At 43.1% G+C, this 27,050-nt stretch overlaps 12 non-coding genes across 12 annotated transcripts; 8 read left to right on the top strand and 4 right to left on the bottom strand.

Annotated features, from left to right (window-relative positions):
• Nucleotides 1-732: 732 nt before the first annotated feature.
• TRNAE-UUC (transfer RNA glutamic acid (anticodon UUC)) lies at nt 733-804 on the bottom strand. The gene has a single exon. It is a non-coding gene; the product is annotated as a tRNA-Glu (tRNA).
• Nucleotides 805-918: 114 nt separating this feature from the next.
• TRNAM-CAU (transfer RNA methionine (anticodon CAU)) lies at nt 919-991 on the top strand. Its single transcript has one exon. It is a non-coding gene; the product is annotated as a tRNA-Met (tRNA).
• Nucleotides 992-2,130: 1,139 nt separating this feature from the next.
• TRNAM-CAU (transfer RNA methionine (anticodon CAU)) lies at nt 2,131-2,203 on the top strand. Its single transcript has one exon. It is a non-coding gene; the product is annotated as a tRNA-Met (tRNA).
• Nucleotides 2,204-4,195: 1,992 nt separating this feature from the next.
• On the top strand, nt 4,196-4,268 carry TRNAM-CAU (transfer RNA methionine (anticodon CAU)). Its single transcript has one exon. It is a non-coding gene; the product is annotated as a tRNA-Met (tRNA).
• Nucleotides 4,269-5,043: 775 nt separating this feature from the next.
• TRNAE-UUC (transfer RNA glutamic acid (anticodon UUC)) lies at nt 5,044-5,115 on the bottom strand. Its single transcript has one exon. It is a non-coding gene; the product is annotated as a tRNA-Glu (tRNA).
• Nucleotides 5,116-5,229: 114 nt separating this feature from the next.
• TRNAM-CAU (transfer RNA methionine (anticodon CAU)) lies at nt 5,230-5,302 on the top strand. Its single transcript has one exon. It is a non-coding gene; the product is annotated as a tRNA-Met (tRNA).
• Nucleotides 5,303-6,078: 776 nt separating this feature from the next.
• TRNAE-UUC (transfer RNA glutamic acid (anticodon UUC)) lies at nt 6,079-6,150 on the bottom strand. The gene has a single exon. It is a non-coding gene; the product is annotated as a tRNA-Glu (tRNA).
• A 114-nt stretch (nt 6,151-6,264) lies between these two features.
• TRNAM-CAU (transfer RNA methionine (anticodon CAU)) lies at nt 6,265-6,337 on the top strand. The gene has a single exon. It is a non-coding gene; the product is annotated as a tRNA-Met (tRNA).
• A 1,138-nt stretch (nt 6,338-7,475) lies between these two features.
• Nucleotides 7,476-7,548, top strand: TRNAM-CAU (transfer RNA methionine (anticodon CAU)). The gene has a single exon. It is a non-coding gene; the product is annotated as a tRNA-Met (tRNA).
• A 1,985-nt stretch (nt 7,549-9,533) lies between these two features.
• TRNAM-CAU (transfer RNA methionine (anticodon CAU)) lies at nt 9,534-9,606 on the top strand. Its single transcript has one exon. It is a non-coding gene; the product is annotated as a tRNA-Met (tRNA).
• A 630-nt stretch (nt 9,607-10,236) lies between these two features.
• Nucleotides 10,237-10,308, bottom strand: TRNAE-UUC (transfer RNA glutamic acid (anticodon UUC)). Its single transcript has one exon. It is a non-coding gene; the product is annotated as a tRNA-Glu (tRNA).
• Nucleotides 10,309-10,422: 114 nt separating this feature from the next.
• TRNAM-CAU (transfer RNA methionine (anticodon CAU)) lies at nt 10,423-10,495 on the top strand. Its single transcript has one exon. It is a non-coding gene; the product is annotated as a tRNA-Met (tRNA).
• Nucleotides 10,496-27,050: the final 16,555 nt, after the last annotated feature.

The raw sequence follows: 27,050 nt of genomic DNA, 5'->3' as shown, positions 1-27,050 counted from the left end.
AGATGCAGTCCTGTTTCTAACAAACTAGACTGATAGCATCAAAATGTTACCTTTCAGAAAGAGTTGTGTCATCTGTTTATAATTGCAGATAAGCTTTAATAATTCACCTGACCTATAAAAGATTTCAGACCAGCAATAAAAGAAAATATGTCAAATAACTCATCCAAGATGTACCTATTTAGGGGAAAAAAAGCATAAAGCATGTTTCATTCTATTTGTCATGACTGTTGTCCTCAGAACAGTGCATTGTAACTTGAGAGTTAAAACTCTGTTTCTTGTAAAGTTGCCAGAACACCTATCCGGATTGAAGGAATTTTCTCTTTATAACAGGAGTTAACATCTGTAAATTTGTTTTAACGCCAAAGGATTTTAGACCATAACTAATGAAAAAGGTGTTTTCAGATCACTTGACACATTTGTAACATTTTTTTATTTTATTTTTCATGCAGCTGGAATCAATGATGGAAAAGGGGAGCATAATGCATTGTTCTATTCTTTGTGATTTTTGTCCTCAGAGAGCCCATTTCTCACAGTTTCATAATACCTAGAAATTTTACCTGTGATAAGGACAATGATAATGGCACAGCAGTTGCCCAAAACCTCATCACAATTAGTAGCAGTGGATCACGTCTGCAATTGGAACCACATCAGACACAAGGAAACATCTGGCTACAACTATTAGTTTTTGTTCCTCTGCTTTTGAATCTGTTTAGAAACAACAATAAGATTCCATTCCCATACCAGGAGTCGAACCCGGGCCGCCTGGGTGAAAACCAGGAATCCTTACCGCTAGACCATATGGGAAGCTGAAATAAATATCCTTCAAAGTTTCATACAAGGAAAACATTTTTACTGATATCGGAAATTTGTTAAACCAAAATGCCTCACCTTTTCTAATCCAAATCTAAGGTTACAGTTGCCTTGTTAGCGCAGTTGGTAGCGCGTCAGTCTCATAATCTGGAGGTCGTGAGTTCAAGCCTCACACAGGGCATTTTTATTGATGTCTGTTTTGGGAGCATGGCATTACAATATGAGAGATGCAGTCCTGTTTCTAACAAACTAGACTGATTGCATCAAAATGTTACCTTTCAGAAAGAGTTGTGTCATCTGTTTATAATTGCAGATAAGCTTTAATAATTCACCTGACCTATAAAAGATTTCAGACCAGCAATAAAAGAAAAGATGTCAAATAACTCATCCAAGATGTACCCCATTTAGGGGAAAACAAGCGTAAAGCATTTTTCATTCTATTTGTCATGACTGTAGTCCTCAGAACAGTGTATTGGAACTTGAGAGTTAAAACTCTGTTTCTTGTAAAGTTGCCAGAACACCTATCCGGATTGAAGGAATTTTCTCTTTATAACAGGACTTAACATCTGTAAATTTGTTTTAACGCCAAAGGATTTTAGACCATACTGTAACTAATGGAAAAGGTTTTTTCAGATCACTTGACACATTTGTAACATTTTTTTATTTTATTTTTCATGCAGCTGGAAACAATGATGGAATAGGGGAGCATAATGCAATGTTCTATTCTTTGTGATTTTTGTCCTCAGATAGGCCATTTCTCACAGATTCATAAAACCTGGAAATTTTACCTGTGCTAAGGCCAATAATAATGGCACAGCAGTTGCCCAAAACCTTGGGGTAAATTTACTAAAGTGGGAGTATTTTTTTAGAACTGGTTATGTTGCCCATAGCAACCAATCAGATGCTACCTAACATTTGTCTAGCTGCTTCTAGAAGATAATAGATACAATCTGAATGGTTGCTATGGGCAACATCGCCAGTTCTAAAAATCTACCACCTTAGTAAATTTACCCCCTTGTCACAATTAGTAGCAGTGGATCACGTCTGCAATTGGAACCACATCAGACACAAGGAAACATCTGGCTACAACTATTAGTTTTTGTTCCTCTGCTTTTGAATCTGTTTAGAAACAATAAGATTCCATTCCCATACCGGGAGTCGAACCCGGGCGAAAACCAGGAATCTTTACCGCTAGACCATATGGGAAGCTGAAATAAATCTCCTTCAAAGTTTCATACAAGGAAAACATTTTTACTGATATCGAAAATTTGTTAAACCAAAATGCCTCACCTTTTCTAATCCAAAAACAAGCCTATAGTTGCCTTGTTAGCGCAGTTGGTAGCGTGTCAGTCTCATAATCTGAAGGTCGTGACTTCAAGCCTCACACAGGGTATTTTTATAGATTTCTATTTTGGGAGCATGGCATTGCAATATGAGAGATGCAGTCCTGTTTCTAACAAACTAGACTGATTGCATCAAAATGTTACCGTTCAGAAAGAGTTGTGTCATCTGTTTATAATTGCAGATAAGCTTTAATATTTCACCTGACCTAGAAAAGATTTCAGACCAGCAATAAAAGAAAAGATGTCAAATAACTCATCCAAGATGTACCCCATTTAGGGGGGAAAAAGCATAAAGCATTTTTCATTCTATTTGTCATGACTGTTGTCCTCAGAACAGTGCATTGGAACTTGAGAGTTAAAACTCTGTTTCTTGTAAAGTTGCCAGAACACCTTTTCGGATTGAAGGAATTTTCTCTTTATAACATGACTTAACATCTGTAAATTTGTTTTAACGCCAAAGGATTTTAGACCATAACTAATGGAAAAGGTGTTTTCAGATCACTTGACACATTTGTAACATTTTTTATTTTATTTTTCATGCAGCTGGAATTAATGATGGAAAAGGGGAGCATAATGCAATGTTCTATTCTTTGTGATTTTTGTCCTCAGAGAGACCATTTCTCACAGATTCATAAAACCTGGACATTTTACCTGTGCTAAGGCCAATGATAATGGCACAGCAGTTGCCCAAAAACTTGTCACAATTAGTAGCAGTGGATCACGTCTGCAATTGGAACCACATCAGACACAAGGAAACATCTGGCTGCAACTATTAGTTTTTATTCCTCTGCTTTTGAATCTGTTTAGAAACAACAATAAGATTTCATTCCCATACCGCGAGTCGAACCCGGGCTGCCTGGGTGAAAATCAGGAATCCCTACCGCTAGACCATATGGGAAGCTGAAATAAATCTCCTTCAAAGTTTCATACAAGGAAAACATTTTTACTGATATAGGAAATGTGTTAATCCAAAATGCCTCACCTTTTCTAATCCAAAAATAAGCCTACAGTTGCCTGGTTAGCGCAGTTGGTAGCGCGTCAGTCTCATAATCTGAAGGTCGTGAGTTCAAGGCTCACACATTGCATTGTTATTGATGTCTATTTTGGGAGCATGGCATTGCAATATGAGAGATGCAGTCCTGTTTCTAACAAACTAGACTGATTGCATCAAAATGTTACCTTTCAGAAAGAGTTGCGTCATCTGTTTATAATTGCAGATTATCTTTAATAATTCACCTGACCTATAAAAGATTTCAGACCAGCAATAAAATCAAAAGATGTCAAATAACTCATCCAAGATGTACCCCATTTAGGGGAAAAAAGCATAAAGCATTTTTCATTCTATTTGTCATGACTGTTGTCCTCAGAACAGTGCATTGGAACTTGAGAGTTAAAACTCTGTTTCTTGTAAAGTTGCCAGAACACCTATCCGGATTGAAGGAATTTTCTCTTTATAACAGTACTCAACATCTGTAAAAAAAATTTAACGCCAAAGGATTTTAGACCATAACTAATGGAAAAGGTGTTTTCAGATCACTTGACACATTTGTAACATTTTTTTATTTTATTTTTTATGCAGCTGGAATCAATGATGGAAAAGGGGCGCATAATGCATTGTTCTATTCTTTTTGAATTTTGTCCTCAGAGAGCCCATTTCTCACCATTTCATAATACCTGGAAATGTTACCTGTGCTAAGGCCAATGATAATGGCACAGCAGTTGCCCAAAAACTTGTCACAATTAGAAGCAGTGGATCACGTCTGCAATTGGAAACACATCAGACACAAGGAAACATCTGGCTACAACTATTACTTTTTGTTCTTCTGCTTTTGAATCTGTCTAGAAACAACAATAAGATTCCATTCCCATACCGGGAGTCAAACACAGGCTGCCTGGGAGAAAAGCAAGAATCCTAACTGCTAGACCATATTGGAAGCAAAAATAAACGGCCTTCAAAGTTTCATACAAGGAAAACATTTTTACTGATATCGGAAATTTGTTAAACCAAAATACCTCACCTTTTCAAAGAAAAGTACATTGTTTCCTTGTTAGTGCAGTTGGTAGCATGTCAGTCTCATAATATGAAGGTCGTGAGTTCAAGCCTCACACAGGGCATTTTTATTGATGTCTATTTTGGGAGCATGGCATTGCAATATGAGAGATGCAGTCCTGTTTCTAACAAACTAGACTGATAGCATCAAAATGTTACCTTTCAGAAAGAGTTGTGTCATCTGTTTATAATTGCAGATAAGCTTTAATAATTCACCTGACCTATAAAAGATTTCAGACCAGCAATAAAAGAAAAGATGTCAAATAACACATCCAAGATGTACCCCATTTAGGGGAAAACAAGCATAAAGCATTTTTCATTCTATTTGTCATGACTGTAGTCCTCAGAACAGTGTATTGGAACTAGAGTTAAAACTCTGTTTCTTGTAAAGTAGCCAGAACACCTATCCGGATTGAAGGAATTTTCTCTTTATAACAGGACTTAACATCTGTAAATTTGTTTTAACGCCAAAGGATTTTAGACCATAACTAATGGAAAAGGTGTTTTCAGATCACTTGACACATTTGTAACATTTTTTTATTTTATTTTTCATGCAGCTGGAATCAATGATGGAAATGGGGAGCATAATGCATTGTTCTATTCTTTGTGATTTTTGTCCTCAGAGAGCCCATTTCTCACAGTTTCATAATACCTGGAAATTTTACCTTTGATAAGGCCAATGATAATGGCACAGCAGTTGCCCAAAACCTTGTCACAATTAGTAGCAGTGGATCACGTCTGCAATTGGAACCACATCAGACACAAGGAAACATCTGGCTACAACTATTAGTTTTTGTTCCTCTGCTTTTGAATCTGTTTAGAAACAACAATAAGATTCCATTCCCATACCGGGAGTCGAACCTGGGCCGCCTGGGTGAAAACCAGGAATCCTTACCGCTAGACCATATGGGAAGCTGAAATAAATCTCCTTCAAAGTTTCATGCAAGGAAAACATTTTTACTGATATAGGAAATTTGTTAATCCAAAATGCCTCACCTTATCTAATCCAAAAATAAGCCTACCGTTGCCTTGTTAGCGCAGTTGGTAGCGCGTCAGTCTCATAATCTGAAGGTCGTGAGTTCAAGCCTCACACAGGGCATTTTTATTGATGTCTATTTTGGGAGCATGGCATTGCAATATGAGAGATGCAGTCCTGTTTCTAACAAACTAGACTGATAGCATCAAAATGTTACCTTTCAGAAAGAGTTGTGTCATCTGTTTATAATTGCAGATAAGCTTTAATAATTCACCTGACCTATAAAAGATTTCAGACCAGCAATAAAAGAAAATATGTCAAATAACTCATCCAAGATGTACCTATTAAGGGGAAAAAAAGCATAAAGCATGTTTCATTCTATTTGTCATGACTGTTGTCCTCAGAACAGTGCATTGTAACTTGAGAGTTAAAACTCTGTTTCTTGTAAAGTTGCCAGAACACCTATCCGGATTGAAGGAATTTTCTCTTTATAACAGGAGTTAACATCTGTAAATTTGTTTTAACGCCAAAGGATTTTAGACCATAACTAATGAAAAAGGTGTTTTCAGATCACTTGACACATTTGTAACATTTTTTTATTTTATTTTTCATGCAGCTGGAATCAATGATGGAAAAGGGGAGCATAATGCATTGTTCTATTCTTTGTGATTTTTGTCCTCAGAGAGCCCATTTCTCACAGTTTCATAATACCTAGAAATTTTACCTGTGATAAGGACAATGATAATGGCACAGCAGTTGCCCAAAACCTCATCACAATTAGTAGCAGTGGATCACGTCTGCAATTGGAACCACATCAGACACAAGGAAACATCTGGCTACAACTATTAGTTTTTGTTCCTCTGCTTTTGAATCTGTTTAGAAACAACAATAAGATTCCATTCCCATACCAGGAGTCGAACCCGGGCCGCCTGGGTGAAAACCAGGAATCCTTACCGCTAGACCATATGGGAAGCTGAAATAAATATCCTTCAAAGTTTCATACAAGGAAAACATTTTTACTGATATCGGAAATTTGTTAAACCAAAATGCCTCACCTTTTCTAATCCAAATCTAAGGTTACAGTTGCCTTGTTAGCGCAGTTGGTAGCGCGTCAGTCTCATAATCTGAAGGTCGTGAGTTCAAGCCTCACACAGGGCATTTTTATTGATGTCTGTTTTGGGAGCATGGCATTACAATATGAGAGATGCAGTCCTGTTTCTAACAAACTAGACTGATTGCATCAAAATGTTACCTTTCAGAAAGAGTTGTGTCATCTGTTTATAATTGCAGATAAGCTTTAATAATTCACCTGACCTATAAAAGATTTCAGACCAGCAATAAAAGAAAAGATGTCAAATAACTCATCCAAGATGTACCCCATTTAGGGGAAAACAAGCATAAAGCATTTTTCATTCTATTTGTCATGACTGTAGTCCTCAGAACAGTGTATTGGAACTTGAGAGTTAAAACTCTGTTTCTTGTAAAGTTGCCAGAACACCTATCCGGATTGAAGGAATTTTCTCTTTATAACAGGACTTAACATCTGTAAATTTGTTTTAACGCCAAAGGATTTTAGACCATACTGTAACTAATGGAAAAGGTTTTTTCAGATCACTTGACACATTTGTAACATTTTTTATTTTATTTTTCATGCAGCTGGAATCAATGATGGAAAAGGGGAGCATAATGCAATGTTCTATTCTTTGTGATTTTTGTCCTCAGAGAGGCCATTTCTCACAGATTCATAAAACCTGGAAATTTTACCTGTGCTGAGGCCAATAATAATGGCACAGCAGTTGCCCAAAACCTTGGGGTAAATTTACTAAAGTGGGAGTTTTTTTTTAGAACTGGTGATGTTGCCCATAGCAACCAATCAGATGCTACCTAACATTTGTCTAGCTGCTTCTAGAAGATAATAGATACAATCTGAATGGTTGCTATGGGCAACATCGCCAGTTCTAAAAATCTACCACCTTAGTAAATTTACCCCCTTGTCACAATTAGTAGCAGTGGATCACGTCTGCAATTGGAACCACATCAGACACAAGGAAACATCTGGCTACAACTATTAGTTTTTGTTCCTCTGCTTTTGAATCTGTTTAGAAACAATAAGATTCCATTCCCATACCGGGAGTCGAACCCGGGCGAAAACCAGGAATCTTTAAGGCTAGACCATATGAGAAGCTGAAATAAATCTCCTTCAAAGTTTCATACAAGGAAAACATTTTTACTGATATCGGAAATTTGTTAAACCAAAATGCCTCACCTTTTCTAATCCAAAAACAAGCCTATAGTTGCCTTGTTAGCGCAGTTGGTAGTGCGTCAGTCTCATAATCTGAAGGTTGTGACTTCAAGCCTCACACAGGGTATTTTTATAGATTTCTATTTTGGGAGCATGGCATTGCAATATGAGAGATGCAGTCCTGTTTCTAACAAACTAGACTGATTGCATCAAAATGTTACCGTTCAGAAAGAGTTGTGTCATCTGTTTATAATTGCAGATAAGCTTTAATAATTCACCTGACCTAGAAAAGATTTCAGACCAGCAATAAAAGAAAAGATGTCAAATAACTCATCCAAGATGTACCCCATTTAGGGGGGAAAAAGCATAAAGCATTTTTCATTCTATTTGTCATGACTGTTGTCCTCAGAACAGTGCATTGGAACTTGAGAGTTAAAACTCTGTTTCTTGTAAAGTTGCCAGAACACCTTTTCGGATTGAAGGAATTTTCTCTTTATAACATGACTTAACATCTGTAAATTTGTTTTAACGCCAAAGGATTTTAGACCATAACTAATGGAAAAGGTGTTTTCAAATCACTTGACACATTTGTAACATTTTTTATTTTATTTTTCATGCAGCTGGAATTAATGATGGAAAAGGGGAGCATAATGCAATGTTCTATTCTTTGTGATTTTTGTCCTCAGAGAGACCATTTCTCACAGATTCATAAAACCTGGACATTTTACCTGTGCTAAGGCCAATGATAATGGCACAGCAGTTGCCCAAAACCTTGTCACAATTAGTAGCAGTGGATCACGTCTGCAATTGGAACCACATCAGACACAAGGAAACATCTGGCTGCAACTATTAGTTTTTGTTCCTCTGCTTTTGAATCTGTTTAGAAACAACAATAAGATTTCATTCCCATACCGTGAGTCGAACCCGGGCTGCCTGGGTGAAAATCAGGAATCCCTACCGCTAGACCATATGGGAAGCTGAAATAAATCTTCTTCAAAGTTTCATACAAGGAAAACATTTTTACTGATATAGGAAATTTGTTAATCCAAAATGCCTCACCTTTTCTAATCCAAACATAAGCCTACAGTTGCCTGGTTAGCGCAGTTGGTAGCGCGTCAGTCTCATAATCTGAAGGTCGTGAGTTCAAGGCTCACACATTGCATTGTTATTGATGTCTATTTTGGGAGCAAGGCATTGCAATATGAGAGATGCAGTCCTGTTTCTAACAAACTAGACTGATTGCATCAAAATGTTACCTTTCAGAAAGAGTTGTGTCATCTGTTTATAATTGCAGATTATCTTTAATAATTCACCTGACCTATAAAAGATTTCAGACCAGCAATAAAATCAAAAGATGTCAAATAACTCATCCAAGATGTACCCCATTTAGGGGAAAAAAGCATTTTTCATTCTATTTGTCATGACTGTTGTCCTCAGAACAGTGCATTGGAACTTGAGAGTTAAAACTCTGTTTCTTGTAAAGTTGCCAGAACACCTATCCGGATTGAAGGAATTTTCTCTTTATAACAGGACTCAACATCTGTAAAAAAAATTTAACGCCAAAGGATTTTAGACCATAACTAATGGAAAAGGTGTTTTCAGATCACTTGAAACATTTGTAACATTTTTTTATTTTATTTTTTATGCAGCTGGAATCAATGATGGAAAAGGGGCGCATAATGCATTGTTCTATTCTTTTTGAATTTTGTCCTCAGAGAGCCCATTTCTCACCATTTCATAATACCTGGAAATGTTACCTGTGCTAAGGCCAATGATAATGGCACAGCAGTTGCCCAAAAACTTGTCACAATTAGAAGCAGTGGATCACGTCTGCAATTGGAAACACATCAGACACAAGGAAACATCTGGCTACAACTATTACTTTTTGTTCTTCTGCTTTTGAATCTGTCTAGAAACAACAATAAGATTCCATTCCCATACCGGGAGTCAAACACAGGCTGCCTGGGAGAAAAGCAAGAATCCTAACTGCTAGACCATATTGGAAGCAAAAATAAACAGCCTTCAAAATTTCATACAAGGAAAACATTTTTACTGATATCGGAAATTTGTTAAACCAAAATACCTCACCTTTTCAAAGAAAAGTACATTGTTTCCTTGTTAGTGCAGTTGGTAGCATGTCAGTCTCATAATATGAAGGTCGTGAGTTCAAGCCTCACACAGGGCATTTTTATTGATGTCTATTTTGGGAGCATGGCATTGCAATCTAATACCCCTTTCACACCAGAAATGCAGGGGCAAACCCCGGGAATTCTGCCACGGGCTCATGCAGGGACATTCCCGGGTTGGCACCTTTCACACCAGCATTTTTTGCTGGGACATCCCAGGTCTGCACCTTTCATACTGAACCCGGGATGGCCCTGCATTTTCTGAAAATGGGCGTCTCAGAAAAGACACAAGACCAGGAAGTGCACTAAATAGCCAATCAGCATTAGTATAGGCAAACTGGGAAGGTGGGACATATCCCTGCACCATTCACACTGTCCAGGGATCATCCCGGGACCAACCCTGGTCAATTGCAGGGTTGAAATGCGGGGACAGAAAACCCAAGTTTTTGTCCCTGTACCCGTTCACACCAAGAAATTTCCCGGGTTGATGCGCGTTCATGTGTTTTAACATGGGAAATTTATGGCTGTGTGATAATGGCACAGCAGTTGCCCAAAACCTTGTCACAATTAGTAGCAGTGGATCACGTCTGCAATTGGAACCACATCAGACACAAGGAAACATCTGGCTACAACTATTAGTTTTTGTTCCTCTGCTTTTGAATCTGTTTAGAAACAACAATAAGATTCCATTCCCATACCGGGAGTTGAACCCGGGCCACCTGGGTGAAAACCAGGAATCCTTACCACTAGACCATATGGGAAGCTGAAATAAATCTCCTTCAAAGTTTCATACAAGGAAAACATTTTTACTGATATCGGAAATTTGTTAAACCAAAATGCCTCACCTTTTCTAATCCAAAAATAAGCCTACAGTTGCCTTGTTAGCACAGTTGGTAGTGCGTCAGTCTCATAATCTGAAGGTCGTGAGTTCAAGCCTCACACAGGGTATTTTTATTGATGTCTATTTTGGGAGCATGGCATTACAATATGAGAGATGCAGTCCTGTTTCTAACAAACTAGACTGATAGCATCAAAATGTTACCTTTCAGAAAGAGTTGTGTCATCTGTTTGTAATTGCAGATAAGCTTTAATAATTCACCTGACCTATAAAAGATTTCAGACCAGCAATAAAAGAAAAGATGTCAAATAACTCATCCAAGATGTACCCCATTTAGGGGAAAAAAGCATAAAGCATTTTTCATTCTATTTGTCATGACTGTTGTCCTCAGAACAGTACATTGGAACTTGAGAGTTAAAACTCTATTTCTTGTAAAGTTTCCAGAACACCTATCCGGATTGAAGGAATTTTCTCTATATATCAGGACTTAACTTCTGTAAATTTGTGTTAACATCATTGGGTTGTTTTTTTTTCATTAAATTGTAATTAACAATAACTTAACTGCCATGGTCAGATTTCATGCGACTGCGCCGTCCCACCTTGTCCCCCCATTTGTTATGAGGAGATCCATTCTGCAGATGTGCATACTATAATGAATAAATATTTATAAAAATACTTTTTAAACTTTATTAAATAAAATAAATTTTAAAACAACAATGTTATCAACAGTTTTGAAGGGAATATCATCAGTTAAGTGGTTAATAGAAGAAAAGGGGAGCATAAGGCATTGTTCTATTCTTCTTTAACTGATGTCTGTTTTGAGAGCATGGTATTTAAATCTGAGAAATGCAGCCCTATTTCTAAACAAACTTGGTGGATTATTTGGGTTTGTTTGCAAATCAAGAAAGCAAGCCATTGGGCAAAACTATGTTGCACTGCACGTGTGGCCAGAGGTAACATGTGCAGAGAGATTTTTATTTGGGTGGGTAATACTGTTTCTGTGCATGGTACTGCAAATACTGGCTGCTTAATTTCTACACTGCAATTTATGTTTCAGTTTGAGCACATCTCACCCAAATGAGGATATCCTTTCCTCTCATGGCAAGCCGTGAACAAGTTTTTGAGCAAAAGGTATAATAGCAAGTGTCATGTGGTTCTACTCTGTGGGGGTCACTCCGAGTTGATCCCTAGCTGCGGTTGTTCACAGCGCAGCGATCTGGCTAAAAATTGGCATTTCTGTACATGCGTATGCTCCGCAATGCGCACGCGCACGTACAGGTACAAAGGCATTTGTTGTTTAGCACAGGTTCTAGCAAAGTTTTTGGTCGCTCTGACGGCCACAAGAAGAATGACAGAAAGAGGGCGAGTTTCTGGGTGTCCACTGACCGTTTTTTCAGGGAGTGGTTGGAAAAACACAGGTATGTCTGAAAAAATGCAGGCATGGCTGGGCGTTTGTGATCGCAAGCGCTGAGTAGGTTAAGAGCTACTCAGAAACTGCACAAACTGTTTTTGCAGAACTTGGCTGCACATGCGTTCGCACTTCTGCTAAGCTAAAATACACTCCCCAGTGGGCGGCGGCACAGTGTTTGCACGGCTGCTAAAAATAGCTAGCGAGCGATCAACTCAGAATGACCCCGTTTGCACAGAAAGAAAAATGGTAAGGCTCAAGTGAATCACTAAATCCAAGCAATAAGGCAATTTCTAGTGAACCGTGACACTTTCTTGCCTAGCTCACCCAAAGAAGAGTTAATGGCAGTTCTATCCACAATGAGCCACTATAACCCCTTTCAAGAAAATAGCAGCTCTAATGTACATACACTGCTGAGTTCCCTAGTTACAGCTCAAAATAGGACATTGGTAACAACCAGCTTGATCAACTGGGTTCGCTCATCACCAAACTGTATGCTATTAAAGAAGGGCATTCCCCTAATTGTATCAGTCCCATACATTATTGCTGGAGTGAGTAAGCTGCCACCTTATATGTTCACCCCATCTTTCGACTAGTGGATGCACAAATTTAGATTCTGAACATATACTCAAAGAACGTGTTCAGAGGCAGAGAAATACTGAGTATTTAAACTCCTGACCATGCAACACAAGCTACATTTCTTACTATAACACAATTACTAGAGCCAGGACAACTGAGATGAATGTAGTAGCATGAGCGGAAAAAAAATAGATGAAAATGAGGAAAGGCAACAGATTTTAGGTATATAAATCATGAATGATTCAGCAGTGAATGAATCAAAATAGCGGGGTGAAGGACATCTTTAAGAAATAGTATGTCAAAGAATTGTTAGCTACGGCTTTTGTAGACAGGTACAGACCAGAAATGACAGATTATGTAAAATTTTCCTTCAAACTTGGAAGCTGAAACCATTTGATGAGGTTATGAAAATGGCTAAGCATCATGAGGCTAACATTGAAACAAAAAGGAATGTGACAGCTTAAAAACAAATGCATATGCAGATTATCCATTGAGACAGAAACAGGTATAACTCCAGTGACAGATGTGACCTGCCCATTCTTAGAAACAGTGCTTGTTTAGTTTGTGATGAACATAGTCAATTCTCTCGGAACTGCAATAAGGCAGTACTGCTCTGATGACTGGCACCAATGGGAACATGATTGGAGGGAAGAGATGTTGCTGTCTCCTCCCCCTGATGGAGACATAGAGTATCCAGACTGACTGTTATGGTTTGAGGAAAGTACTTGGGAAGACTGGCATTGTGACCGGGGTGGCAGATGATTACAAGTAGGACAAATTTGAAAGTTGTTAGTCATCTGGACATTAATCCCAGATCTTCTGGCCAATAACCTCAGACACCTGAGTGTAAGACTCGTAGAGTGCACCAGTAGTTCTTCTTGCCTATAAGTGCTGCTTTTCCCTTAAGTTTTTATATGCCTACCGGTACTAGGATGCCCACCAGGACTTACGCCACTGTCGAAAGTACAAGCTTACCCCAGAGATGACCAGAGTTATCTGTCGGTAGAAAAGACAAATACAGGAAGAGAAAGACAGGGACAAGGAATAACACTGAGGACAGACTAACAGAGCTAAGACAAGCTCCGTTGGTGGGAGGAGGTGCTGCGTCCTGGTTGCCTGGCAACGGCAGGGACCTGCGTCCTCCATAAACCGCACTGCGGCTACTAACACTGACTAGACTCCGTAACTCCTATTTATAGTATGATTTCTTGTGGCATGACAGAGCTCATTTTTTAGTTTGATATAAAAGGAACTAGTACTATTTTCTTATTGACACAGGAGCAGCAGATCACTCATTGTAGCAGTAGCTTCACTTCCTCTTTATGGGAGAACTGTCACCACTATAATGTTGGCTAATAAAATGCATATGCTACATAAGACTAATCAAGTATCCCACCTTGTCTTAGTACATTCATTTCTGGTAGCTGCAGATGCCACAATTTCATTATTAGGGTGGGACCTCTAATATGAATAAAACTTTAATGGTTTTTGTATTTCCCATGTTTTGATCCTACAGGTACTCAAAGAAAATGAGCAGACAGCTAAGGATTTACTTAGCCCATCAACCACACTTCTTACACATATGTAAAATGACCATACTCTTTCAGATTTAGACCCCAAAATTCAAAATTTGCTGCCACAAATTCCTTCACACCTATGGAAAACATTCCCCATACAGATGTATGCAGAGCCAGATTAAGGTGCCTGTGGGTAAGTACCCCTGGTCCCCATTTCTAAAAGGGCCCCCAATCGCCTGCCACAGATCGGATCTCTCATACCAATCCGATCTGTGGTTGGGCTCCCAGTTCACCACACAGTCGCCGGCACCGCATCACAGCACAGGGCAGCTGAGCGATGCCTCAGCTGTCCAATAGTGTGTGCACAGGAGCAACTTGTGGCTCAGTCATTGGCTGGGCGCGCAGGCTGCCGGAAGAAAAAAGAGACTGTGAAGCTAGCAGAGGTTGTGTGGCTTGGAGGAGATACTGTAGAGGAACCAGCTGTCCCTCCCCAGTAAGTAAGGCTGCTGCTCTAAATAAAAATGTAAATTGTAGGCTCTGGGCAATACAGTATATATATATATATATATATATATATATATATACAGGTTGAGTATCCCATATCCAAATACTCCGAAATACGGAATATTCCGAAATACAGACTTTTTTGAGTGAGAGTGAAATAGTGAAACCTTTGTTTTTTGATGACTCAATGTACACAAACTTTATTTAATACATAAAGTTATTAAAAATATTGTATTAAATGACCTTCAGGCTGTGTGTATAAGGTGAATATGAAACAAAAATGAATTGTGTGAATGTACACACACTTTGTTTAATGTACAAAGTTATAAAAAATATTGACTAAAATGACCTTCAGGCTGTGTGTATAAGGTGTATATGAAACATAAATGCATTCTGTGCTTAGATTTAGGTCCTATCATCATGATATATTATGGTATGCAATTATTCCAAAATACGGAAAAATCTGATATCCAAAATACCTCTGGTCCCAAGCATTTTGGATAAGGGATACTCAACCTGTATATATATAGTTGTGCTCATAAGTTTACATACCCTAGCAGAATTTGTGATTTTCTGGCCATTTGTCAGAGAATATGGATGATAACTAACAAACTTTTCTTTCACTCATGGTTAGTGGTTGGGTGAAGCCATTTATTGTCAAACAACTGTTTACTCTTTTTAAATCATAATGACAACAGAAACCACCCAAATAAACCTGATCAAAAGTTTACATACCCCAGTTCTTAATACCATGTATTGGCCCTCATTCCGAGTTGCTCGCTCGCTAGCTGCTTTTAGCAGCATTGCACACGCTAGGCCGCCGCCCTCTGGGAGTGTATCTTAGCTTAGCAGAATAGCGAACGAAAGATTAGCAGAACTGCTACTAAATAATTCCTAGAAGTTTCTGAGTAGCTCCAGACCTACTCACAGATTGCGATCAGCTCAGTCCGTTTAGTTCCTGGTTTGACGTCACAAACACGCCCTGCCTTCGGCCAGCCACTCCCCGGTTTCTCCAGACACTCCCGCGTTTTTCCCTGACACGCCTGCTTTTTTTAGCACACTCCCGGAAAACGCTCAGTTACCACCCAGAAACGCCCCTTTCCTGTTAATCATTCACCGATCAGCAGTGCGACTGAAAAGCGCCGCAGGATCCACAGCAAAACAGCTAAGTTTTTAGTTAAATAACTGAGCGCATGCGCAAGGCATGCAGGATGCCTTGCGCATGCGCAATTAGCAACAAATCGCAGCATAGGGAAAATCGGCAACGAGCGAACAACTCAGAATGAGGGCCATTGCCCCATTTAACATCAATGACAGCTTGAAGTCTTTTGTAGTAGTTGTGGATGAGGCTTTTTATTTTTTCAGATGGTAAAGCTGCCCATTCTTCTTGGCAAAAAGCCTCCAGTTCCTGTAAATTCTTGGGCTGTCTTGCATGAACTGCACGTTTGAGATCTCCCCAGAGTGGCTCAATAATATTGAGGTCAGGAGACTGAGATGGCCACTCCAGAACCTTCACTTTATTCTGCTGTAGTCAATGACAGGTTGACTTGGCCTTGTGTTTTGGATCATTGTCATGTTGGAAGGTCCAAGTATGTCCCATGCGCAGCTTCCGGGCTGATGAGTGCAAATTTTCCTCCAGTATTTTCTGATAACATGCTGCATTCATCTTACCATCAATTTTGACCAAGTTTCCAGTGCCTTTGTAGCTCACACATCCCCAAAACATCAGTGATCCACCTCTGTGTTTCACAGTAGGAATGGTGTACCTTTCATCATAGGCCTTGTTGACCCCTCTCCAAATGTAACTGTCACGATCCGGGTATCTGGACGCCATTACCTGCCGTTTAGGTGTCTTCTGAGACTGGCCCAGCGTTCCAAATCCGGATCTCATCTGTGTCAACACTCTGCACATCCCTCCTGTCATTCTGAGACACTACCACAGCGGCGCCATGTTTGAATCCAACATGGCGTCTCCCGTCCTCCGCGGCCTCCACCGCCGTTACTGTGTTATTGCTGCAGGTTCTCAGAATCATGTATCATGCCTGCCGCGGCTTCTGCTGCCCTCCAAGTGTCTCAGCATATTACTGTCATCTGGCGTCTCCTGTCCTCCGCGGCCGGCGCCGCCATTATCATTATGTTAGCACATTTCATTTCAAACCAGTTTTCCCTCCAGGTTCCAGCATGGGCGCAGCCATGTTGGATTTGATCACATGCTCCAATTCCTCCAATCCACCGTTGCTGGAATCTGCATAATTGCCCAGCCAATGCCTGCATAACAGCAGGTATAAGTATCCTGTGTCTGGGCCAGATAGATGTCAGTGCTTTGAATGTCATACCTTGTTCCAGTCTCTCTCTCCTGTGGTTTGTTTCTCCAGGTTCCAGCTCCTGTCTCCAGCATCCACAAAGAGACCCGCACCTGCTTTCCATCCTGCGGTGCAGCCTGACTCTGCAATCCTCTGTGACTGCTCCAGCTTTCAGCTATTACTTCGTTTGCTTCCAGCTTCCAAGCTTTCAGCTATTAACCCATCTGTTTCCAGCAACCTGCTTCCAACAGAATTCAACCTCCTTAAAGAGCCGGTGTTCTCCCAGCGGATTTCTACTTACCAGCAGTATCCACTACCACCGGTAACCATTCTTCATTTCATCTGTTTCCACGCACCCTAGCATCTTTCAGTTTTAACTCCGTGTCTCCACCATCTGGCTGGTTCCGTCCAGTGACTCCTACAGTGCATTCCAGTTACCAGCATCATCTCATACACCTACTGGCGTGTTCCTCGGTTGTCTCCACTACTACAGCCTGGCCTGGTAAAGTTATTCCACCCAAGGACTATAACATCCGTTCTGCAACCTACCAGTGCCCTGTTATACCTTTTATGGTTTAGTGATCCAGGAACTGTATTATCTGCCACTGCTAATACTGACTGCGAACGCTGTTGTGATTATACGGAGTCTGTTTAATAAACTTTCATTTGACTTTTAACCTGCTTGTCATGGTCACACCTTCGGGTTTCCTTCCACACTTACATGTCCAGGGGTCTGATTAAACCATCTAAGTTTAACTTCATTCCAGCCCCTACAACTGAGGCTTCCTCCCGTCAGCCTAAACCCTCAGTTGTGACAGTAAGCACTGACCATATGAATCCAGCCGGAGACCAGGATCAAGCGGCTAGACCTATGCAAGAACTGGCAGCCAGACTCGAACATCAGGAGGCTGCACAAGGTCACATCATCCGCTGTCTCCAGGATCTCTCTACTCGGCTGGATGGGATTCAGACGACCCTCCGTGGACCTGGCACCTCTGGTGCGTCCACCACAGTGACTCCAGCTGTAACCCCACCCACCTTGCCCATTTCCATACCACGTCTTCATCTTCCAACGCCAGCAAAATTTGACGGATCTCCAAGGTTCTGCAGGGGATTTCTTAACCAATGCGAAATCCATTTTGAGCTTCAATCTGGCAACTTCCCCAGTGACCGTACCAAAGTTGCTTATATTATTTCTCTCCTCAGTGGCTCAGCCCTTGATTGGGCATCACCGTTATGGGAGAAGTCTGATCCCCTGCTGTCCTCCTATACTGACTTTGTAGCATCATTCAGATGCATCTTCGACGAGCCGGGCCGGGTTTCCTCTGCTTCATCTGAGATTCTCCGTCTACGCCAGGGAACACGTACTGTGGGACAGTATCTTATACAGTTCAAAATCCTGGCATCTGAACTGGCCTGGAACGACGAGGCCCTGTATGCTGCATTCTGACATGGCTTGTCAGAACGCATTAAAGATGAGTTAGCTACCAGAGACTTGCCTTCTAAGTTGGATGAGCTAATTTCACTATGCACGAAGGTTGATCTACGGTTCAGAGAGAGAGCAACCGAGCGAGGAAGATCATCCGTTCCTAAATCTTCTGCTCCTCCTCCTCGTCAACCATCTCTATCCAAGGATGAGCCTATGCAAATTGGTCGTTCCCGTCTATCTCCCGCTGAGCGCCGAAGATGCCTCTCCGAGTCTCTATGTCTCTACTGTGCAGCTCCGTCGCACACTATCAACGCCTGTCCCAAACGTTCGGGACTCCAGATCCTAGCTCACCAAGGAGAGGGCCGGCTAGGAGTAATGATCTCCTCTCCATCTCCTCATGATTGTAACCTCCCAGTGTCGCTCCAAATTGCTCAGCGTTACAGGAACGTCATTGCCCTCCTTGATTCCGGAGCAGCTGGGAATTTCATAACCGAAGCTTATGTTAAACGGTGGTCCCTACCCACCGAGAGACTGTCCTCGTCCATCTCTTTGACTGCCGTGGATGGCAGCAAGATTTTTGACGCAGTCATTTCCTTAAGGACTCTTCCAGTTCGTCTGAGAGTGGGAGTTCTTCATTCTGAGTATATTTCTTTTCTAGTGATTCCAAGAGCCACACATCCAGTGGTTTTAGGCCTTCCATGGCTCCGTCTCCACAACCCATCGATTGACTGGACGACTACACAAATACTGGCATGGGGTCCCTCCTGTGCTGAGACTTGTTTAGCCAAAGTTCTTCCTGTTTGTGCTTCCTTCCCCAGGTCATCTGATGTTCCGCCTCCTCCACATCAAGACTTCACGGACGTGTTCAGTAAAGCCTCTGCTGATATCCTTCCTCCTCATAGAGAATGGGACTGCCCAATCGACCTCATTCCAGGGAAGGTTCCACCGCGAGGCCGAATTTATCCGTTGTCTCTGCCTGAGACACACTCCATGGAAGAGTACATCAAAGAGAACCTGGCGAAGGGTTTCATCCAACCATCTTCTTCTCCAGCCGGCGCAGGCTTCTTCTTCGTTAAGAAGAAAGACGGTGGTCTGCGTCCGTGCATCGACTACAGAGGTCTGAACGACATTACCGTCAAGAACCGATACCCTTTACCCCTGATTACCGAGCTCTTTGATAGAGTTAGTGGTGCAACCATTTTCACAAAGCTGGACTTGAGGGGTGCCTACAATCTCATCCGGATCCGTGAGGGTGACGAGTGGAAGACCGCCTTTAACACCCGTGACGGACATTATGAGTACCTCGTCATGCCCTTCGGATTGAGCAATGCTCCAGCAGTCTTCCAGCACTTCGTGAATGAGATCTTCAGGGACATCTTATACCGCCATGTCGTGGTTTATCTAGATGACATCCTCATCTTTGCTAATAATCTAGAAGATCATCGTTTCTGGGTAAAGGAGGTTCTTTCCCGTCTCCGTGTCAACCACCTCTATTGTAAATTGGAGAAGTGTATGTTTGAAGTTAAAACCATTCCGTTTCTAGGTTACATTGTGTCCGGTTCCGGACTAGAGATGGATCCTGAGAAACTCCAAGCAATCCAGAATTGGCCTATACCCTTAACCCTCAAAGGGGTCCAGAGGTTCTTAGGGTTCGCCAATTATTATAGAAAGTTTATACGAGACTTTTCCACCATTGTGGCGCCTATCACTGCATTAACCAAGAAAGGTGCTAATCCGTCCAAGTGGTCCGAAGAAGCTACGCAGGCCTTTCACCTTCTGAAGGAACGGTTCATCTCTGCACCAGTTTTGAAACAGCCCGACACCGACTCTCCTTTTATCTTAGAGGTAGATGCCTCCTCCGTTGGAGTAGGAGCGGTGTTATCCCAGAGGGCCAAAGATGGACATCTACATCCTTGCAGTTTCTTCTCCCGGAAGTTCTCCCCAGCTGAGCGCAACTATGCCATTGGCGATCAGGAGTTGCTAGCCATCAAGCTCGCTCTGGAGGAGTGGAGATACCTGTTGGAGGGAGCTTCTCATTCAATCACCATACTTACCGACCACAAAAATCTTTTATATCTCAAAGGCGCACAATGTCTGAACCCTCGTCAGGCCAGATGGGCACTTTTCTTCTCTAGGTTTGACTTTAAACTCCAGTTCTGTCCGGGTTCTCAGAATCGTAAGGCCGATGCCCTTTCCCGCTCATGGGAGCAAGAAAATGAGTCCGAGTCTGCAGACAAGCATCCTATTATTAATCCGTTGGCATTCTCCACGGTAGGGATGGACTCTACGCCTCCACCAGGGAAAAGTTTTGTTAAGCCAGTTCTAAGGAAGAAGCTCATGCATTGGGCCCATGCTTCCCGTTTTGCTGGACATACAGGCATTCAGAAAACCCTTGAATTTATTTCTAGGTCCTACTGGTGGCCAACTCTGAAGAAGGACGTTATGGAATTTATTGCCTCCTGCCCAAAGTGTGCCCAACACAAAGTCTCCCGCCAGTCGCCTGCGGGGCAACTGGTTCCATTATCTGTTCCCCGTCGACCATGGACCCATTTGTCGATGGACTTTGTTTCCGATCTACCTATCTGCAACAAGTTTAATACCATCTGGGTGGTAGTTGACCGGTTCACCAAGATGGCACATTTCATCCCTCTCACCGGTCTTCCGTCAGCTTCCAAGTTGGCTCAAGTATTTATACAAGAGATCTTCCGACTTCACGGTCTTCCTGAAGAGATCATCTCGGATCGTGGCGTACAATTTGTAGCCAAATTTTGGTGAAGTTTGTGTCAAGCCCTCCAAGTCAAGTTAAAGTTTTCCACGGCTTACCATCCTCAGACCAATGGTCAAACCGAGAGGGTGAATCAGGACTTGGAGGCTTTCCTCCGTATATATGTGTCTTCCTCTCAAGATGACTGGGTTCAACTCCTTCCTTGGGCCGAGTTCAGCCACAACAATCAATACCATTCCTCATCTTCTTCTACACCATTCTTCATAAATTATGGATTCCACCCTAAAGTCCCAGAATTTCAACCGCTTCCCGCAACTTCTGTTCCAGCAGTGGATGTCACCTTGCGTCAGTTTTCAAATAACTGGAGGAACGTCCGCGCAGCCCTGCTTAAAGCCTCATCCAGGTATAATAAGTTTGCCGATAGGAAGCGTAGAGCGGTTCCTGCTCTCAAGGTGGGTGATCGTGTGTGGTTGTCCACGAAGAATTTGAGGTTGAGAGTTCCCAGCATGAAATTTGCACCTCGCTACATCGGTCCCTTCAAGATTGAACAAGTTTTCAATTGTTGCCTACAGATTACAGTTACCACCCTTCTTGAAAATACCCGGGACATTTCATGTTTCCTTGTTGAAACCGCTGATCCTGAATCGGTTTCATTCCGCACTTCCTCTAGCTCCCAGACTCAATGGGGAGTCGAGTACGAGGTGGCCAAGATTTTGGACTCACGTTTCCGTTACGGTCAGTTACAGTATCTCATTGACTGGAAGGGCTATGGTCCTGAAGAACGCTCTTGGACCAATGACTCAGACGTCCATGCTCCTGCCTTGGTCCGAAATTTCCACTCAAAGTTTCCTTTAAAGCCTAAGAAGTGTCCTGGGGCCACTCCTAAAGGGGGGGGTGCTGTCACGATCCGGGTATCTGGACGCCATTACCTGCCGTTTAGGTGTCTTCTGAGACTGGCCCAGCGTTCCAAATCCGGATCTCATCTGTGTCAACACTCTGCACATCCCTCCTGTCATTCTGAGACACTACCACAGCGGCGCCATGTTTGAATCCAACATGGCGTCTCCCGTCCTCCGCGGCCTCCGCCGCCGTTACTGTGTTATTGCTGCAGGTTCTCAGAATCATGTATCATGCCTGCCGCGGCTTCTGCTGCCCTCCAAGTGTCTCAGCATATAACTATCATCTGGCGTCTCCTGTCCTCCGCGGCCGGCGCCGCCATTATCATTATGTTTGCACATTTCATTTCAAACCAGTTTTCCCTCCAGGTTCCAGCATGGGCGCAGCCATGTTGGATTTGATCACATGCTCCAATTCCTCCAACCCACCGTCTCTGGAATCTGCATAATTGCCCAGCCAATGCCTGCATAGCAGCAGGTATAAGTATCCTGTGTCTGGGCCAGATAGATGTCAGTGCTTTGAATGTCATACCTTGTTCCAGTCTCTCTCTCCTGTGGTTTGTTTCTCCAGGTTCCAGCTCCTGTCTCCAGCATCCACAAAGAGACCCGCACCTGCTTTCCATCCTGCGGTGCAGCCTGACTCTGCAATCCTCTGTGACTGCTCCAGCTTTCAGCTATTACTTCATTTGCTTCCAGCTTCCAAGCTTTCAGCTATTAACCCATCTGTTTCCAGCAACCTGCTTCCAACAGAATTCAACCTCCTTAAAGAGCCGGTGTTCTCCCAGCAGATTTCTACTTACCAGCAGTATCCACTACCACCGGTAACCATTCTTCATTTCATCTGTTTCCACGCACCCTAGCATCTTTCAGTTTTAACTCCGTGTCTCCACCATCTGGCTGGTTCCGTCCAGTGACTCCTACAGTGCATTCCAGTTACCAGCATCATCTCATACACCTACTGGCGTGTTCCTCGGTTGTCTCCACTACTACAGCCTGGCCTGGTAAAGTTATTCCACCCAAGGACTATAACATCCGTTCTGCAACCTACCAGTGCCCTGTTATACCTTTTATGGTTTAGTGATCCAGGAACTGCATTATCTGCCACTGCTAATACTGACTGTGAACGCTGTTGTGATTATACGGAGTCTGTTTAATAAACTTTCATTTGACTTTTAACCTGCTTGTCATGGTCACACCTTCGGGTTTCCTTCCACACTTACATGTCCAGGGGTCTGATTAAACCATCTAAGTTTAACTTCATTCCAGCCCCTACAACTGAGGCTTCCTCCCGTCAGCCTAAACCCTCAGTTGTGACAGTAACGTTTATGGTTGTGGTCAAAAAGTTAAATTTTGGTCTCATCACTCCAAATGACTTTGTTCCAGAAGTTTTGAGGCTTGTCTCTGTGCTGTTTGGAGTATTGTAAGCAGGATGCTTTGTGGCATTTGCGTAGTAATGGCTTTCTTCTGGTGACTCGACCATGCAGCCCATTTTTCTTCAAATGCCTCCTAATTGTGCATCTTGAAACAACCACACCACTTTTTTTCAGAGAGTCCTGTATTTCAGCTGAAGTTATTTGTGGATTTTTCTTTGCATCCCGAACAATTTTCCTGACAGTTGTGGCTGAAATTTTTGTTGGTCTACCTGACCGTGATTTGGTTTCCACAGGATCCCTCATTTTCCACTTCTCAATTAGAGTTTGAACACTGCTGATTGGCATTCTCAATTGCTTGGATATCTTTTTATATCCCTTTCCTGTTTTATACAGTTCAATTACCTTTTCTCGCAGATCCTTTGACAATTCTTTTGCTTTCCCCATGACTCAGAATCCAGACACGTCAGTGCAGCACTGGATAAAAGATGCAAGGGTCTTTCATGAGTCCAGAAACTCACTGACCTTTTATACACACACACTGATAACAAGCAAACAGATCAGGTGAGGATGGTTACCTTTAGTAGCCATCCAAACCCGTTTGTGTCAACTTGTGTGCATGTTATCAGACCAAAATCTCCAGGGTATGTAAACTTTTGATCAGGGTCATTTGGGTAGTTTCTGTTGTCATTATGATTTAAAAAGAGTAAACACAGTTGTTTGACAATAAATGGCTTCACCCAACCACTAACCATGAGTGAAAGAAAAGTTTGTGAGTTATCATTCATATTCTCTGACAAATGGCCCGAAAATCACAAATTCTACTAGGGTATGTAAACTTATGAGCACAACTGTATATATATAATAAATAAAGGGAACACTTAAACAACACAATGTAACTCCAAGTCAATCACACTTCTGTGAAATCAAACTGTCCACTTAGGAAGCAACTCTGATTGACAATCAATTTCACATGCTGTTGTGCAAATGGAATAGCCAACAGGTGGAAATTATAGGCAATTAACAAGACACCCCCAATAAAGGAGTTTTTCTGCAGGTGGTGGCCACAGTCAACTTCTCAGCTCCTATGCTTTCTGGCTGATGTTTTGGTCACTTTTGAAAGCTTGCAGTGCTTTCACTCTAGTGGTAGCATGAGACGGAGTCTACAACCCACACAAGTGGCTCAGGTAGTGCAGCTCATCCAGGATGGCACATCAATGCGAGCTGTGGCAAGAAGGTTTGCTGTGTCTGTCAGTATAGTGTCCAGAGCATGGAGGTGCTACCAGGAGACAGGCCAGTACATCAGGAGATGTGGAGGAGGCCGTAGGAGGGCAACAACCCAGCAGCAGGACCGCTATCTCCGTCTTTGTGCAAGGAGGAACAGGAGGAGCACTGCCAGAGCTCTGCAAAATGACCTCCAGCAAGCCACAAATGTGCATGTGTCTACTCAAATGATCAGAAACAGACTCCATGAGGGTTGGTATGAGGGCCCGACGTCCACAGGTGGGGGTTGTGCTTACAGCCCAACACCGTGCAGGACGTTTGGTATTTGCCAGAGAACACCAAGATTGGCAAATTCGCCACTGGCACCCTGTGCTCTTCACAGATGAAAGCAGGTTATCACTGAGCACATGTGACAGACGTGACAGAGTCTGGAGACGCCAAGGAGAACGTTCTGCTGCCTGCAATATCCTCCAGCATGACCGGTTTGGCAGTGGGTCAGTAATGGTGTGGGGTGGCATTTCTTTGGGGGGCCACACAGCCCTCCATGTGCTTGCCAGAGGTAGCCTGACTGCCATTAGGTACCAAGATGAGATCCTCAGACCCCTTGTGAGACCATATGCTGGTGCGGTTGGCCCTGGGTTCCTCCTAATGCAAGATAATGCTAGACCTCATGTGGCTGGATTGTGTCAGCAGTTCTTGCAAGATGAAGGCATAGATGCTATGGACTGGCCCGCCTATTCCCCAGACCTGAATCCAATTGAGCACATCTGGGACATCATGTCTCGCTCCATTCACCAACGCCACGTTGCACCACAGACTGTCCAGGAGTTGGCAGATGCTTTAGTCCAGGTCTGGGAGAAGATCCCCCAGGAGACCATCCGCCACCTCATCAGGAGCATGCCCAGGCATTGTTGGGAGGTCATAAGGCACGTGGAGGCCACACACACTACTGAGCCTAATTTTGACTTGTTTTAAGGACATTACATCAAAGTTGGATCAGCCTGTAGTGTGTTTTTCCACTTTAATTTTGAGTGTGATTCCAAATCCAGACCTCCATGGGTTAATAAATTTGATTTCCATTGATAATTTTTGTGTGATTTTGTTGTCAGCACATTCAACTAAGTAAAGAACAAAGTATTTAATAAGAATATTTCATTAATTCAGCTCTAGGATGTGTTATTTTAGTGTTCCCTTTATCTTTTTGAGCAGTGTATATATATATATTATAAGGGCACGGTCGTGCCCTTATATTAAGGCTGAATCGAACAAACGGAATTCTCCCATAGGGAACTTCTGAGATGGGGGCATGGTGTTTGAGGGGCTACACCTCAAAACTGATTGGACGTACCGAGCTGAAATTTGGCATGGACGTGTAGAATCGTCACCCGCTGCTGCATGCCAAATTTCAGGGCAAAATAATAAAAAATGAGGAATTGAGAGTAAGCTAAAGTTCCAACTGTCAGTTTTTTTCTGCCACTCCCTCAGTGGCTTTTTGACACCGTTTTCCTATAGAGTGAATGAAGATTTTTTTGGGAAGGCATAACTCAGGATAGAGGACAAATTAAGACCTGGGGTTTGTTTTATTAGATAGAGTATGTCCCAGTGTAGTGCCTTTTGGGGTTGTGGTTTTCAAAAGTTATAGTTTTTTTTTAATTAAGTAAAATATGCCCCATTTTAAAGATAGGGCTTTTCATTTGTTGCGCTATGCGACAGTGGCCGCCAGCAGGGGGTGAACATAGATGAGCTTGTCAAGTTTGTGCATGAGGAGAACGCGGGAAGCAGTGTCTCGTGCATGACGAGGACAGCTGCAGGCGGCGGGAGGACGAGAAGGAGGGAGCCTCTACAAGACCCGGAGGAGATCGCGGGACGTGAGCGATGGAGGGAGCCTTACTGGGAGAGGAGAACGACGGAGCAGTCACACGGAGAGAGCCGGAGGAAGCCGGGTCCCCTTCAGGAGTGTCAGCGGGAGGAGATAGCCGCAGCTCGGAGGAAGCCGGGCCCACTTAACTCAGCGTCGGCAGGATGTATGCCATCCTTTCTTATTTTTCTTATACTTCTCCCGCCCGCCCTGCTGTGTCCGCCCGGCCGCCCTGCTGTGTCCGCCCGGCCGCCCTGCTGTGTCCGCCCAGCCAACCTGCTGTGTCCGTCCGCCCTGCTGTGTCCGCCCCCCGCCCGCCCGCCCTGCTGTGTCCGCCCGGCCTGCTGTGTCCGTCCTCCGATGCTGTGTCCGTCCTTCGATGCTGTGTCCGTCCTCCGATGCTGTGCCCGCCCGCCCTGCTGTGTCCGCCCTCCGCCCTCCCTGCTGTGTATGCCCACCCACCCCACCCTCCCTGCTGTGTATGCCCACCCCCACCCCACCCCCACCCTCCCTGCTGTGTATGCCCACCCCTCCCTGCTGTGTATGCCCACCCCTCCCTGCTGTGTATGCCCACCCCCCCCCACCCTGCTGTGTATGCCCACCCCCCCCACCCTCCCTGCTGTGTATGCCCACCCCCCCACCCTCCCTGCTGTGTATGCCACCCCCCCACCCTCCCTGCTGTGTATGCCCACCCCCCCACCCTCCCTGCTGTGTATGCCCATCCCCCCCCCCTCCCTGCTGTGTATGCCCATCCCCCCCCCACCCTCCCTGCTGTGTATGCCCATCCCCCCCCACCCTCCCTGCTGTGTATGCCCATCCCCCCCCCACCCTCCCTGCTGTGTATGCCCATCC

Source organism: Pseudophryne corroboree, chromosome 6, assembly GCF_028390025.1.
Source record: "Pseudophryne corroboree isolate aPseCor3 chromosome 6, aPseCor3.hap2, whole genome shotgun sequence".
Taxonomy (NCBI): Eukaryota; Metazoa; Chordata; class Amphibia; order Anura; family Myobatrachidae; genus Pseudophryne; species Pseudophryne corroboree.
The sequence above is the reverse complement of the archived record's forward strand: the minus strand, read 5'-3'. Positions and strand labels throughout refer to the sequence as shown.